General features: G+C 33.1%; 1 protein-coding gene across 1 annotated transcript in view; it reads left to right on the top strand.

The window, feature by feature from the left end:
• The window catches only part of SGCZ (sarcoglycan zeta), a 1155154-nt gene that overhangs the window by 992733 nt on the left and 144660 nt on the right, over positions 1–17761 (top strand). The window lies entirely within an intron of this gene.

Below are 17761 nucleotides of genomic sequence, written 5' to 3'. Positions count from 1 at the left end.
CAGTAAATGTAGTCATTTGCTAATTGAAACTTGTGATCATGAAAGGAATAATGTGTCACAGATTTAATTCTCTCAAAAACTATACCATATCCTCCAATTAGTGCCTATTTTGTCATGCTTAAATTGCTTAGAGTAGGAGTAGGTCAAATAAATTTAGTCAATTATCTTTCAACATGTGTGATAAAACCAGATCTTTAAGGAATAATTTTACCTTGAAAGTTCAATAAACGTTTACTCTACTTTTCCCTTGGTTCTGGAACTTAGATCCTCTGACCGTCTCAAGTTCCCAGTTGGTTTTTAATATGTTCTTATATCCTAAAGAAAGAGTCCATACCCTCATGAAACAGACGAATTTATTGGGTAATTTGCGGAGTCTGTTACTCCATCTTAAAGTGAATGCTCACCTTGAGAATGATTCAATCATTCTTTTGTTCAGAGTTACATTGTTTGGTTTGTATGATCAACATTACACTTTGGTCAATTTATGGACAAGTAAATTTAAGAATAACTATAAATATCTAGGTAGCTCAAATAGCTTATACTTGGCATTGATCCAAATGAACAGGCTGGTTTTTAATTGTTCTTACAGAGGCTGATAATGTATTATGTTCAGTAAAACTTTCTAAGAGAGTGAACTCATTATAGATCTTCAGGAGAAAAATATTGGTGATATATATGACTGTGACTTGCAAAAAAAATATTGCTTAAGGTCATTCTGTAACGACAAGAAATAAACTGTCAAAATATTTATTTTCCCTCAAAAACATATTGAAATTTGTATTTTCAAAAGGAGCCCTTTTCTATAAATATTTTAATAAGCATCATTCTACAAGTTTTGAGTAGCAGCTCAGATGTCTATAGATTAGCAAAAGAGGCAAGGGAAAGAATATCATTCTACCTGGGCAAGATATCCCTTGGCTTAAGAATTTAAATTAAATTTTGTATTGCAAAAATGTGTTTTTGTTTTCTAAAGGAAAATAACTTGCTGCCTTTTAAAATATTTTTGTGGGTTCATTTCTATTCATGTATCATTTTAAGTAAATTCAGTAGGTATTTTTTTCTATGGTATAATTGGAAAACTTTATAAAAATTGAAAATTGCATTTGTCTTATAAAATATACTATTTCAAATCCACATACTGGAGGTTACATGAGGCTAAATGTCTTTATTTTTTTATTTTTTTCATGACATAAATAGCTAAAGTATAAAGGGTAGACTTTTAGCATGTTTTGGAATCAAACAGGAAGACACAGCTAAATATATGACATGATGATGGTTAAGCTTCTTATTGAACATTTTCCAAGGTTGAAAACCCTGCTCTCTGCCTTTGCATATATGCTACATAATTTATAATGTCTAAAGATTTTTGGAAGTTAGTTGTCAGCAAGAGGAAGGCGAGGGCATGCTTTTGAATAGTTTCTATGAACTGACCTGTTTCTCATTTATTTCTGTTATGCTCATGTAATTCTCACACCTGAAGGTCATACAAGTTTGTCTAAAATAACTTAAGATGCACAAATTGCAGTTTAATGTGGGTTTCCCCTGCTTGCAGATAAACTAATCACAAGACCATCACATTAATCCTGTAAAATTGTATATTATTCTGTGTTCTCTTGAAAGTACTTCCTAAGAGCTCAGTATGAGAATATTTAGATATATTTTAATATTATGTTTTATTTCAAATAACGTATTTTATTTGAAGAAGTAGCAAATCTTCTGTTGTATTTCTCCATAGCCTGTCTATTAACCTAATGAGGAACTTGGGCTCTTTCAGAATATTATGTGAAATTCTATAGTTAGTCCAGAGTTTTGACCTATCTTTTGCAGTGTGATTTTGTTCCATGAATCCTCCAACAGGTCAGAGGATTCCCAGGGGATCAGAGAAGTAGAGGGCATGTCTAAAAGTTTTCAGAGTGCGGAGGACTAATACATTGCCCCTTTTAAATGAAATATGTCAGCTTAATGATTAGTGGTGTAACTTTAGTGTCCTGAGAAACTTACAAGGACAGACCTACTTTTTATTTGTTTTCATTAGCATCTTCGTACACAGGAGAAAATCAGAATTCTGTTTATAAGTATTAATGATTGTTTAATATCTCTGTTAGGATATAACATAATACTTAAAAATATATAAAGTGATCTCATAAATAATGACAATTCTTTTGAATAATTTACAACCTCACTACTTTTGTAGTTGTAATTAAAATTCCAATTTCAATCAAAATGTCATGTAAGGTTCTTATTCAACAAACTACCAAATTTCCCTGCCATTGCATTTGCTTCAGGGTACTGAAGCAAATGTTCATTTATTGATCTTAATCAGTAGATAGATAGGTCTGTATATCTATATCTTTCCAGTTTCAAAAATATAGGAATATAATAAGTAATTAAAAGAAACAAAGCTCTTCTTAAAATAAATTCCCAAAGAAATTTGTTATGTAGAATTTCCTTGGGAGATAATGGAGGGAAACAATAGAAACACAGTTTTAGTGTAAAAGAGGAAACCTGTTTAGTTTTTGTTTGTTTGTTTGTTTGTTTGTTGAGACAGGGTCTCACTCTGTTGCTCAGGCTGGAGTGCAGTGGCACAATAATGATTAACTGCAGCCTCAACCAACTGGGCTCAAGTGATCCTCCCACCTCAGCCTCCCAAGTAGGTGGTACTACAGGTGTTTACTATCACACCTAGCTAATTTTTGCTTTTTGTAGACATGAGTTTTTGCCATGTTGCCCAGGTGGGTCTCAATCTTATGGGTTAAAGCAATCAGCCCACCTTGGCCTCCTAGTGCTAGGATTACAGGTATGAGCCACTGTGCCAAGCCAGAAACCTGTTCAATCTGGCTTAATATTGTATCACCACAAAAAATAATGAGAATTATTTTTAAATGGGGTTAAATAAACTGATTTTGAAGATTAACAAATGAATACTATATGTCTAACTCAATGTTCTGGCTGTAATGGTCAGAAGAATATATCGTTTAAACAATCTTACATAAATATTTCTCTTAGCTGAGATTATAACAGGAGTAAATATCAGACAGTTTGATGACATAGCTTCTACTGTGAGCCTGGAAAGTTGATAGCTCAGATTTTGTGTTGTGGATGGATTCATGTAATTGAGAAGTGAGACAGACTTCAAGGTACATTTGGTCCTGTGAAAACTTAGAGATGTTCATCAGATGGAGCATTTTAGAAATATTGGTGATGGCAAAATACGTCTTTCTAATAAAAAAAGCATAGATTTTTATCTTCAAAATACATTGTCTTATGGGTTAAAACCTTCAGGGAGGAAAAAGAGACAGAGATTAATTGCAAGTAAACATCAATAACTCATAAGATTTATATATCATAGATATAGAAATAGATGAGAGATTTAATATTAAGCATGAAGAAAGTTATTCTGAAGGAGCTGAAAATGTTTTACATTTAGATATCTTGTAGAATGATACATTGGAGTGCTAACAATTTCATTTAGGGATCTTCCATTTTTCACCCCCTGACTGGTGTTAAAGTGCATTTTTTCTGAAGGAGAAACATGCTTAGGAAGAATATACAGCCAATAATTACATGGAAAGGCTCTATGTCTCATATATGTACCTTCTTTATCTTTCTTAGAATTGTTATATGAAAGACTTTTTAATGAATATAATAAAGTAAATCTTGGTCTACAAGGTAAAAATATGGTAAAAATACAGATGAACCATATGAAAGAATGAAAGCATTTTATATATAATATGCTTCTGCCATCTGTCAAGTATCTCAGCTTTTCCTAAAATGTATCTATTAAACAAAGTATGTCTTTAAGAGAGAATAAGAGGTATAAGAAGCAAGCACTGTTACTTAAGATTTTTTACTAAAGGAATTTAGTGATGCTTTGCCAAAAGTGAGTGATATAATGTATATAATGAATAGATAAAATAGTTTGCAATTTTGTTGGTTTCTGAATAGTTCCTTATTGCAAAGTTTAAGGTTGTATCTAATTGAGCTGTTGTCAAATACAATGACGATAAGTCAGTATGATGAGATTTTTGATGGAAATACCTCAAAAACAGTTCAAAAATTAAGTAACATTTTTATGCCAAATTTCTTTATTTCTACTTATTTATTTATATGAATATGTTTCTCATTCCATATATTATACAGCAAGGGTAGCATATATCTAATGTTGAACTTCTTTAATTTACTAATAAGTTACATTTATCCAAAGACAGTGAACTAATTGAAGAAAAATAATCTAATTCATTAAAATGATATTTTTATGATTTATGTTTTTATTATATTTTTAAAGTTTTAATTGTGGTAATTATCTCTGAAAACTTATACTTTGTCTTTTTAGTGATGATTAAACAAATTTGTAATGAATGTAATTTTTCTTTTTATCTGTTGAATATACATTTTAATTTTACTTTTACCTCAATCCACAAGACAGTTTTAAAATGTTGGTGTCAGGCGTTAGAAGGAGTAAGCTAAAACGACAAGTATATTGTGTTAGGCTTACAGTGGAGGTAATGGAAGAGATGCAGTTATTGGTCATCAAAACATCAGAGTGGGAAAATGAGTGGGAGAGAGACAAATGAAGTAGATATAAGATAATGGGAGGATTGATCAACGATATAAGAGTTCAGAGTATCAGGAAATTATCTATGTGATAACTGCACTTACCAACAATTATGCCTGGAATGATTCCTAGGAGTGTGGCAATGAGTGAACCAAAAGAGGAAATCTTCCAGGAATGAGGGCTAATAAGTGTAATGACTTGTGTAATGTCGTGGTGTGAACTTCAAAAGTTCGGGAGGAGGGAAGCAGAAGAGTGAATTATCTGGAACTGAGATACGTAGAGGACACCCACACATCCATGCCCATTGAAAGAGGGGGCAAAACCAGCCACAACTGGAGAAATAATAGAAAAGCAGTCCATGATTTGTCTACATCTAGTTTAGTACCTCACTTTGTGGATCAGGAAGTCATTTTGAACTTTGTGCAAATTCACAGTCCCTTAACTGTGAAGAATTGTGTAGTGTAGAATGTGAATATAAATTAATACAGATTGGTTCCCTACACTTTCTACAGCCTTAGTAAATTGATCACTCACATTTAAAATAATGAATCTCACACATTGCAAATTCCTCCTACAGAAAAAAAAGACACATTATGTCGTTCACATTCTAAAATGGTAAGTATGCATATTCACTTCACTTTTAAATATGTTTAGTGGAAGGAATGACATTTAAAATAATTTTATCTTGTTAATGTTCTTAATGTAAATCATTTATAGATATCAGATTAGTTTTTATATATAAACAAGAGAAACAAAATTTAGAGGAATATGAAACTAAAAACTGGTTTACATTTTTAAAATCATTTTAACACTGTTCATTTATTTATATTTACTGCCTCACTTATTTTTTGACCTAAGAAAACATCTGACCATGTCCCTAATGCTCTGTCTACACCTGGCTCCCAGTACCATTAAGTGAGGCAGGCCTCACTGCCTAATGTGCAGGGTACCATTTGATTTGCCCAAATTTACAAACATGTTTTAAGTGAACATATTTACGTTTCTCGGAGACGTAAGATCAAATGCTAGTATTGTGGGAAAATATTTTCCCATTTAAATTCTTTGCTTGCTTTCAGGCAATGAAAATTTTATAATGTAATATTTTTATTCTGCCTTAACTGCTAGTAAACAAATTCAGGGTTCAACTCTAGAACACCTGATTACAAGAAGAGGCAAGGTAAGTGCTTAGACACATTTATTTCTCATGGTTTAAAATGTCTTCAGTTCTGTTGATAGATTTTAGTGCCCAGTTTAGGGCTGTGTTTAAAGTTGTAATATATTTAATATCTTTTTGGAAGGAGTACTGTTTTAATAAAAGCATAAATATATTTTTCCTTCTTGACGTTTGCTCTTCAGATTGCATCATTTAAAAATGTTTCATGGGAAAGAGAACAAGTAAGAAAAATTTTGATTTTTGCATGTAAAAAAGATTTTTAAAAGTCCTATGATAATTACCAGGAAAGGGTTCACTGATTTCTCATATATCATTAATTTATATTTTGACAGAAAAATATATTTACATCAATATTTGCTACTGTTTATTAGATTTAGAAATTTCTGTTTGTTTTCACTGTTTTAATATAGATAGCTTGTTATGTAAAGCAAGAATAAGCTATTTATTATATTTATATTATATATATGTGTGTATATATATATATATATATATATATATGTGTGTGTGTGTGTGTGTGTGTGTATATATGTATATATACACATATGGCATAGCCAGGTTGCATTTTGGATTTTATTTCAGAATACAGAGTCTGCAAATTTACTAGAAGTTCTCATTATATACCTTTTTACATAACCAAGGAGCTGTATTTCTATATAGAAAGAGACATATTGATACAGATATAAATTATTCTTTCTGATTTGAAGAAAAATTACTTTCTGTTAAGTCAAAAAAGAGAAAAGAATGGATCGGCTTTTAGGCACAGATGAAGATTACTTGTTTCATGTATATATCAACTAGTCTTCCTGGGAAATATAATTAAAATCCATAAAAACTATTTTTCTGGAGAGATTAGTACAAATAGTACAAGTAAGTGATATGCTTTTATCTTATAGCATTATTTTACAGTGGCTTATGATTCCACATAAGATCTGGCAATTTATAAACAAAAATTAAAATTTTAAACACCTCTTCCTGACTAATCCACATATACACACACACCCCACACACTTATTTTTTAGAAGCATGCGATAATATATGTTTCTAAGTACTTTCTTGTTCTCTTATTCAAGTTACCTACTATTCTATTTTTAAGTCAACATACTTTATTTTATATTTACTTCTTCTCAACCCTTATCTTCATATTCTAGCCTTCTTTTATTTATTTTTCATGAATAATGAGTTCATTGGTTATGCAAAAAGGTGCCTAATGAGGACGTGGCATCTAGTAAATTTACAGGCTGTATGTTCTGAAGCAAAACCCAACAGGCAACCTAGCTATGCCTTAAGTTACAAAAAGATGTATTTTCATTGAATTTCTAAATTTGTAAAATATAATAGAAAGCCAATAGGATAAAGTAAATTTGAAAAACAGAGAACTGAAAAAATAGTAAAATAGTGAAAGTTGAAGTCAGAATTTCCCTTAGAGACGACTGGCAATACCTAAAACCTGAAGCTCTGGGGACTAACGGCTGGCTAAACAGCAAAAGGAGCATTAGAGCATCAGAGTTACAAGTACTGTATCCTTAAGCCTCCTGAAAATTTTGTCCTGCCCTCTTGAATTTATATTACTTCCATATCTGTACTGATCTCTAGTGCTTGGCAGGAGCAAATATAAACCTTCTCTAGAAGAATGCTTTCTTAATCCTTAATCCAGATTCCTTGGACTTCTCACATATTAATTATGGTCTAAACAAAAAAATCAAAGAGATAATCAGAAAATGGGCTACCTCGAGTGAAATTTAACAGAAACAATTATTCACAAGTTTAGATTTTTCAATTACTTCAGTAATTGAAATTTTCAGATACAGAATATTTAAATTATATATACATGTGTATTTATATATATATATATATATATATATATATATATATATATGAGTTTAATGGTTTTGACAGAGACTGCCTAACTTACAAAACATAATATATTTACTATCTGATTTACTATCTGTCTCTTGAAAATAAAAGTTGGCCGGTGCCTGCTCTAGGTACCATTTTGATTAATTATCCCTGAGAAAAGCATGGAGTTAGATATCACCACATTTGTGTCTGTCTTTTTTTTTCTTTCTTTCTTTTGAGACGGAATGTCTCTCTGTCACCCAGGCTGGAGTGCAATGGTGTGATCTCCTCTCACCACAACCTCCGCCTCCCAGCTTCATGTGATTCTCCTGCCTGAGCCTTCTGAGTAGCAAGGAATACAGGAGCACACCACCATGCCCGGCTAATTATTGTATTTTTAGTAGAGACGGGGCTTTGCCATGTTGGCCAGGCTGGTCTTGAACTCCAAACTTCAGATGATCCACTTGACTCAGCCTCCCAGAATGCTGGGATTACAGACTTGAGCCACCATGTTTGGCCTGAGAATGTCATTTAACATATACATTTCTAGCTTAATAATTATCTGATGATACATGAGAGTTATAAGAAAAGTCAACATGATTAAAGGATGGGGAATATGGAGCCAACTTAAGAAAGGGAAGAAGACTTGTCAGGGCACTACAGGGAAGCAGCCTTGGGTGCAAAGTAATGCTGGGACATGTAACTCCCTATGGAAGAGAGCAAGAGCTGTTCTATCAGGACAGGCCAATTCTAATAACAAATGACTCTAGTATCCCCAGGGTTAACTCATACAAAAAATATTATCTCTCACCTCAATCCCGTGTTATTGTAGGACTAGTGGCTCTGATCCATGCAGATATATGGAGACCCATCTTCTTTCCATGTGTGGTTCCATATCACTCTAGGGCCTCAGATAAAGAGATTAGCACATTGCAGGTTTTTATACTCCAGGCCTACAGATGTCCTTTATCACTTCTGCCCACATTCCACTGATTATAACATGGTTGTATGATTATTCCTGCCTACAAAAAAAGATTAGATAAATGTCACTTAACTGCAGTATTTCTTTAAAAAAAAAGTAGCCATATTTCGTGAGGAGTCTTTTCCATGGTAATTGGGATGTGGAAGGCAAACGTTCTGATTTATAGATTTGCAGGTTTGACACGGACTTCTTAGACCAGGGGAAATAGTTCAAAAAAATTTTTTTACAACATCACAATTTTTTACTTGATTCGTAATTTGGGGCCGCACTCTGGACATAAAGATTCTGACTAGAAGCTTTTTGGAAGTCCATCTCTAGTCCTGTATTCAGCTGGACTATTAGAGTTATTCTACTCAAGGAGTGATCTGCAGACAAGCTTTATGGGCACAACCTGGAAGCTCACTTGAAATGCAGAATCTGAGGCTTCAACACAGGTCTCCATTTGGACAGATCTTCAGAAAATTTGTGTACACGTTATTGATTTGTAAGCATTGGGTTGGAGTCATCTTCTCAGTCATAACTTGTGCTATTTGGTCTGACATTTCTGAATGTTTGCCCACCACACATGTTATAGTTACTCCTTTGATATAGCTAGACATATTTATATTTATCCTGGCTCAAAATATTGCCATCAGTAGCTTTTTCTGTAATGAGGCTAAGGGGCTTGGCTTATCTTACATTAGCCTAGAAAATGTGTGATACTGATATACAAATACGTAGCTGGTATATTCTCTGTCACACACACTTACACACACACACACACACACACACACACACACACACAAACATACACACAAAAGCATCATTACCATTGTCATTGATAGGTAGTTACTAAATTAACACCATGGTAGCCAGTAGTTTCAAAAGTTTCACAAGCCATTTACACAACTCATTCCTTGTTTTTTTCTAAGCCATAAGAGTGCAATACTACAGAAATGAACTAGCATTTTATTAAAAGAGAAGTGGGAAAAATCTTTGCACAGTGCTTGGTTTGAAAAATCTAACAACTCACCACTGGGTAGTTCCATTCTAAAAAAACTTAATTATTTCCTTGATCCATATAAATAAATAAATGGTTTAAAGTAATTAATTCCTTTAAAATTTGATTTCTTTGGGCATAGAAATTGGCTAAACCATTCATCCAGCGGCAGAAAACCACTTCTTTGCCTTAGCTATTTGCTTTAAATCTGCAGATTGTCCATTGTTCTACATAAAGTAGATTTTCACATGCGCTCTATGTTTCTTTCTGTTCACCAAAATAAGACACAATGTTTACATTATACTTCGTCAGCACACCGTCTCTCTGACATCATTAATTGGGTTGCACCTCAGCCATGCTCCCATAGTGAACGTACTGGCTGGACAGACAGCAACACTCAGAGTGGATAGAGTTGGAACCCTGAGGCTGGTGTGAGGGCAAGGTTACCCTCAAGAACAACTGAAGAGGTAGATGGAGAGGAAAAGTGGCAGCCCAACCTAGAAGTGCTAAGAGGAGGATATCTCCCCATTTCTGCAACTGTTGCCTAAGAGGAAAAGAAGAGGCATCTTTGGGAATTTTGTGCTGTCTGACTAAAGCAACAGCAGTGTCTCATTTCTCTGGATCTTTGTTACTTTAGGTAGAAATAGTACTATTCCCTTTTAGGATAATGAGTCTAAAAGCATTTATTTCTTACGCCCACCCATAGCTGAAGGTTGAGTTGGAGCATTTTGACTGATACAGGAAGTGACAGATTATCCCAGAGTTCCTGTAAATGGACTGTCATGTGTAAAACTGCTTCCTGCAACATCATTCTGGATAACATACTTATCAATATCATCAGTATTAACAGTTGGGAGAAAGAGGGCTTCAGGAAGGAGACTACTTTGATTGCTGTATAGCTTTAAAGAGGCAGACAGGAGCCAGAATGACAATGAAAACTCAGAGCATTCTCAGAAGAGATTCCTAGTAGTGGCCTCCATGACTAGATAATTTATAAATGAGAGTAATCCAAAGCAGGGAATTCCCAACAATAGTATTAGAGTAGAAATGCATAAAGTTGATCAATAAATAGATAATATCTCTCTTCTGCATTACTTCACATTCGAGTTAAAATTCAATATACTTTCTAAAATGTGAACACAGAGTTTGAGGAAGTCAGGTTAACAGCTCTAGATATGTTTATTTTCTTAATAAGCACTTCTTCCTTTAAAAGAAAAATTTCGATAATTAGATGATTTGCATTCTGAAGGAAATGACTTCCAAATATAAAAAAAAAATTACTTTTTATTTCAAAGAATAAACACTTGTTTTGCAGCTTAAATGGGTCAAATATTAAGGAAAGGAATGAGGTATCTTCCTGGGTACAGGGATAATGAATAACCATCAAATAATAATTTGATATGACTTGTTTCACTGAAATGAATGTTTACCATCCTTGCTCTGGGGAAGAAGAAGAATGAGGATGAGGAAGAAGGAAGAGAAGGAGGAAGAAGAAAAAAGAAAGAAGAGGAACGGTAGCTTCCTAAAATTGTGATCTGAACGCAAATCCAGATGAACACATGTAGCCTGGTCACGTTATATCATAATGTGCTCAATTCAGCTCATTCACTCAACATGCATTTATTGAACATCAACTGTATGTCAAGCATGACACAAACTATACTTTTAAAAAACCGTATGAAAAAAAGAAATTGACAACATATTATGTTTTCAGGACAATTCAGTTAAATGGACGTTACAAATCACGTGAATGATTAAAACATAATAAGACAAAAAGTCTGTGACAAGTACTGTAATAGACATCAACACTGACTGAGGAACTGAAGAATGGGATCTGAATTTCAACACTAGAGGAGTAGGAAGTCTTTACAGAGGACAGGACTTTGATCTGGACTTGAAAAATGTATGTAACTGTTCTGGATAAAGAGACATGGATAAGAATTTCTGGCCTGAGAAACTGAAGGCGAAAATAAATAGAGGTAGTATATAGCTGAGAAAAATGGGAAATTTGGCTTACTCTTAAATGATGGGAGTGAGCTGAAGTAGACGTAGAAAAGTAGAATTGGGCCATATTGTGAAGAACCTTATATGTTGTGAACATGAATTTGTTTCAAGCTGAGAATGAGGAATCAATGTTTTGTTTTGTTTTCATTCAAGTATACCGATATGTTTTTAAAGTATTTTTAAATAACGCTGGATGTGAAAAATCAATGTGAGGAGAAAGTGGTTATTGCAATGTGAATTTTGAATCTATTATAGAAGTAGGCATGGGAAAAACAGGAAAAATGTATTAATATTAAGAAATTAAGAAATATTTCTGATGCAGCTGATTGAATAGGAAGATTAGAGGATCTGGGGATCATGTAGATTTGTTGGCAAATTCTACATTTCTACTATTGAAGAAAATAAAATTTATCTTTTAAACTATATAAACTCAAATAACAACATACCAAATTCACATGACCTACACTGAACAAAATAGGTCACTAATGATGTTCTTTCAGAATATCAAGTAGGGAGATTTGCATAGGCAATACTTTCTAAAATGTGTAGGCAGATGACAATTTATAACATACACTCCTCATTTAGAATCTGAGAAAACAAAATGAAACAAAATGAACAAGACTATGCTACCAAAAACTGGATGATAGCAGCAAAGTAGAGGTCGTATGTGTTTGTGTGTGTGAGTGTGTATAAGATGTTTCTTTTAGAGATCAAAATGCATAACAAAATTTTAAAGTATATTTTCAATTAAATTTCTTATTTTTTATATTGGTTTGACAGTTGAGAAAACCTAAAATTGAATGAGCAACAAGAAAAACAGTACTTCCTAGTGGCTGACAGGGCATATTTGAAACAAAACTGGGGAGTTCCAACATTGCCTGTTACGTTTTTTAGCTGTGTCATTTCAAGCAAGTGCCTTAATCTTTCTGTACTATAGTTTGTTTATTTGTGAAACAAGAGTGATGGTATTCAGTATTATTAGTAGTAAAACACTATAGTTAAAATGAGGAATAAATAATAAAAGCAGACATTGCTGTCAAGAGAGTAGGCCCTCTTCTGTGCATTTTGCATATATTGTCTCATTTCATCCTTATAACAAGTCCACAGATTATATACCGTGACCTCTATTTTACATATGAAGAAACTATGGTACAGAAATGTGGAGTGACTTGCCAAGTCAGCCTTTGGCAGTGCCAGGACTTGATCTCAAACAGTCAGGGTCCCCTGTCTGTCTTACAACCATGTTATTGCCTTGATTCTTCCTGGATGATTTTATTGTAAGCTTCATAAGTAGATGAACTCATATATGTAAGGTATTTAGTTTAGAGCAGTGTCTGGCATTGAAAGGGACCAGTTGGTTGTTGCTTATACTACTGCTATTTCACCACGATTTAACATGACAATTAAGCTGGAGAAATGAATATCTGAAGCAAAATTCTTACCTGAAATACCCATATCTTTTCATCAGTATTACTAATGCTTTTTTCAGGAAATTTCTATCACACCAGCCTGCTACTATTAATATTCTCTGTTGATATGATTGGTAATTATCTGGTTCATTGTCTGTCTGGCTACAAGATTGTGAATTCCAAAAAAGAAAGAAGTTCGTCTCCTTTTTGTTTCTCTTTTGCACCCAGTGGAGAGCAGAGAGCTAAATATATTACAAGCACTCAGTAAATATTTGTGATAAATAAAGTGAAGGCAGTAGAAATTTTTAAAAAGTTTTTTCATTGGTAATATGCATAGCCTATCAGAAAAAAAATTAAAATGAGAACAGATTTCATCATTTTTCTGTAACGATTACAAGGGGTGAAGTTAAGGCAGCGATTAATAGCCTACCAACCAAAAAAAGTCCAGGTCCAGACGGGTTCACAGCTGAATTCTACCAGACATACAAAGAGGAGCTGGTACCACTTCTCCTGAAACTATTCCAAACAATCCCAAAAGAGGGAATCCTTCCCAAATCATTTTATGAGACCAACAGCATCCTGATAGCAAAACCTAGCAGGGACTCAACAAAAAAAGAAAACTTCAAGCCAATATCCCTGATAAACATAGATGCAAAAATCTTCAATAAAATACTGGCAAATCGATTGCAACAGCACATCAAAAACGTATCCATCATTATCAAGTAGGCTTCATCCTGGGGATGCAAGGCTGGTTTAACATACACAAGACTATAAATGTAATCCACCACATAAACAGAACCAAAGACTAAAACCACATCATTATCTCAATAGATGCAGAAAAGGCCCTCAACAAAATTCAACAGCTGTTTATGTTAAAAACTCTGAATAAATTAGGTATCAAAGGAACGTATCTCAAAATAATAAAAGCTATTTATGACAAACCCACAACCAGTATCATACTGAATGTGCATAAACTGGAAGCATTCTCTTCAAAATCTGTCACTAGACAGGATGCCCTCTCTCACCACTCCTATTCAATGCAGTATTGGAAGTTCTAGCCAAAGCAGTCAGGCAAGAAAAAGAAATAAAGGGTATTCAGTTAGGAAAAGAGGATGTCAAATTTTCTCTATTTGAAGATGACATGATTGTATATTTAGAAGACCCTATCATCTCAGCCCCAAATCTCCTTAAACTGATAAGCAACTTCAGCAAAGTCTCAGTATAGAAAATCAATGTGCAGAAATCGCAAGCATTCCTATACACCAGTAATAGACTTAAAGAGAGGCAAATCACGAGTGAACTCCCATTCACAATTGCTACAAAGAGAATTAAAAATTTAGGAATATAACTAGCAAAATATATAAAGGCCCTCTTCAAGTAGAACTACAATCCACTGCTCAATGCAATAAGAGAGAACAGAAACAAACAAAAAAAAAATCAGAAGATTGCAGCCACACCCTTGGCAGGAAGAATATGTGTGTAATAGAATTGTAAGTAGAGCCTCTCAACTCCACCTAACAGTCCCATTGCCTTTCTCAATGGGTCACCTATCTGTTTTGTCTAAAGAGTGACATAAGAAGGCTGCTATGTCCTCTCTAGAGCTACATCCAAGTTCAGTTCAGACCTGCAGAAAACCATGAGATCCCTTACTTCTGTTATGGGGGATTTACTAGCTTGGAGAAAAAATATTTGAATCTGAAGATAAAGATTTTCTTCTTCCAAAAAAAGATATTTATACTAGTATACCATGCTGAATAATATATTAACTACTTTCTTTCTTTTACAGAACTTAAATGTCTTATTCCTACTCTATGAGGAAATATCACCAAAATAGATATCTCTCCTTTATGTTGTCAGCAAGAATAAAGTATAAGAGAGTACTACTATGTCTATTTAAATATATTAAAAACATATTAGCTTTCAAAATTTTAGAACATAAGAGTATAATATAGAGGATATAAAGAAGACAGTGGAATGGAGTAAAATATTAGTGTCAATTATTTTCTCATTTTCTCATATAGAGAGCTTTGAAGAAACAAACATGAGAAAGAATACATAAAACCTAACAAGTATTCAATTCTTTATTAAGGGAAAATATTTCTTAAATGTTTTTTTTTTTTTTTTTTTTTTTTGTTAAGAGGTGGTATGTTGGTGCTGGTTCTCACCTAAACATATATTTGACATCAGATTGATAAATTGCTTAGGATTTAATCTCCCTTAAATGACTGAAACATTTTTCATTATTATACATATTGTATTGCATATGTGTGTTTTAATTATTACTGAGTAGATAGGGTGCAAAAGGTCATGTTAAACCTGAAATGCATGAGGACTGGGTTTAATCCATAAAGATATCATGGTACTGACATAAAATACAGAAATGATTATGTGATTTGTGGATGGAAATGATGCTCTTTCAGCCATCAAATTTTATTTATCAAAAATGGATATTTGGTTTTGGTTCAACTCACTTGATCACATTATAATAAATGAGTATAGCATAATAATTTATTAATATTCATAGGAATGCAGTGCAGAGAATTACTCATTACCTCTGAGAGTTATATCTTTATGGTTCTACTAAGTAAAAAAATTATTGGTGCTATCACAGTGAAATTTTAATCTAGACATAAAAATTTAATTATGAGAAAATCTTTTGTAAAATTTTATGAAAAGAAGCAAAGAGTTCTAGAGACAGAACTTCACCAAGATCTCTGTGGTTAGCGAAAAAGGAGATTGCTATGTTGCAAACAAAGATGCAGCATGATTGAAATTTCAATTCTTTCCTTTTTATTTATTTTTATTTTTTTGAGACAGAGTTTTGCTCTGTCACCCAGGCTAGCATACAGTGCTGTGATATCAGCTCACTGCAGCCTCTGCCTCACAGCTTCAAGGGATTCGTCTGCCTCAGCCTCCCTAGTAGCTGGCATTCAGGTGCCCACCACCTCGCCTGGCTAATTTTTTGTATTTTTAGTAGAGATCAGGTTTCGCCATGCTGGCCAGGCTGCTCTGGAACTCCTGGCCTCAGGTAATCCCCCACCTTGGCCTCACAAAGGGCTGAGATTATAGGCACAAGCCCCCATGCCCAGCCTAAACTTTAAATTCTACCAAGTCTATTTCTCTTTTAAGTAAAATATCCATTGCCTTCTCAACCTAATTTTTTATCTTAAAATGTTTAATAAAGCAATAATTCCTATAATACATTTACATAGTCTATAAATTATATATACATATGGTTATGCTGTTTTACTCTACTGTTCATAGAAATGTATGTGCAATATGTCTAGTAACTCAAATAAAAACATATAGTGTCATATATTTTAAAACTCTAAACCAAACTCATATATGCTACCATACAAATATTGAAAGAAAATGCATATAAATTTGACCTATAGTTTTTTTGCAGTTTTTTGAACTGGAAGATGTTTCACACACTTTTCCTGTTTCTTACATTCAAATATTCAAATGTGTGTAATCCAACACTCCTTTTTAAAGTACTTAGATTGAATTCTTCCAAGATTGAATGGAATTGTGTGTGTGTGTGTGTGTGTGTGTGTGTGTGTGTGTGTGTGTGTGCTCATGTAGGAACCATCATCTTTATGTCATTATTAAGGGAAAGCAGTATTCTCATTGGGTATAAGATAGCTGTTTGCAGACAATCTTTAATCCATGAACTATAAACAGGATTTGAACATATCACTTGAATAGGATGATTTCAGACATATCACTTGATTAGGATGATAATTAATTTAAAATATTTTATATCTTTTACTAGATAAATTTCTGTAGCATAATTACACCTGTGGGTAAAAAAACTAGACTTACTTCTTTTAAAACTGCAGAAATAAAACTTTCAATATGAGACTGAAAGAGCCGAGTTGTAATATGAGACAGGCAGAAAGTGATATTAACTTTAGTAGTTTTGTTATAGGTATGTTTAATTTTACAAAGTAAATGTATTATTCAAAATGTAGGAAGTTACTTTTAAAAATCATCTCAGTTTAGTCATACCAGTACAATCTACCTTTAAAAGAAAATATGTGCACGTATTTATGTGTGTATCTTTGCTCAGTGCTTTACATGTAGCCAGAAGGGATGCAAAAGAGCTTTAGCAAAAAAGCCATATATATATATATATATATATATATATATATATATATATATATATATATGTATATGTATATATATCTCCAAATCACAAATTCCAAATCCTGATATTGTGAGTTTTAATATAGCTTATATATGAAAGCACTTGTATATTGACATTGACATAGATGTGGCATGGTATTGGAGGAGATTTTCATAGTATTTCATTATCCACAACGTAAGCTCAAAGAGGGCAAGTATTGTTCCATGTTTTGATCACTGAAATGTCCCAACCTCTAGAACATAATGAGTATGTACATAATGAGTATGCAATGAGTATTTATTGGATAAATGAATGCAGATTTGTAAAGGATCACCCTACATTAAAATGAGAATGTAGGGATTTGTATGTTACTTGTTTAAGGGAGGTATGACAAAAGCCTAATAAGTGAGCTGTTAAGGCAGTGTTGTTGTCTTTCAATAAACAATTGTACTGCTAAGTGCTAAATTACTGACAAAAGTCAACAGGTAACCAGAGTTATATATCCTTAAGGATTTACAAACATTTTATACTGTGTATAATTTCTTGAGAAATCCTTCTATGATTTACAGATTATTTCCACATGAGATTGAAAAATAAGGTACTATAGTAGCAATTTTATTTTGCAGATTTTTTTTTATCTACTCAGTAAACACTTTATAAATTCTTTCCTTCAGCAACGTGCTTAGTAGAAAT

This window comes from Saimiri boliviensis, chromosome 13, assembly GCF_048565385.1.
Source record: "Saimiri boliviensis isolate mSaiBol1 chromosome 13, mSaiBol1.pri, whole genome shotgun sequence".
NCBI lineage: Eukaryota > Metazoa > Chordata > Mammalia > Primates > Cebidae > Saimiri > Saimiri boliviensis.
This window is presented reverse-complemented; position numbering and strand designations above follow the sequence as displayed.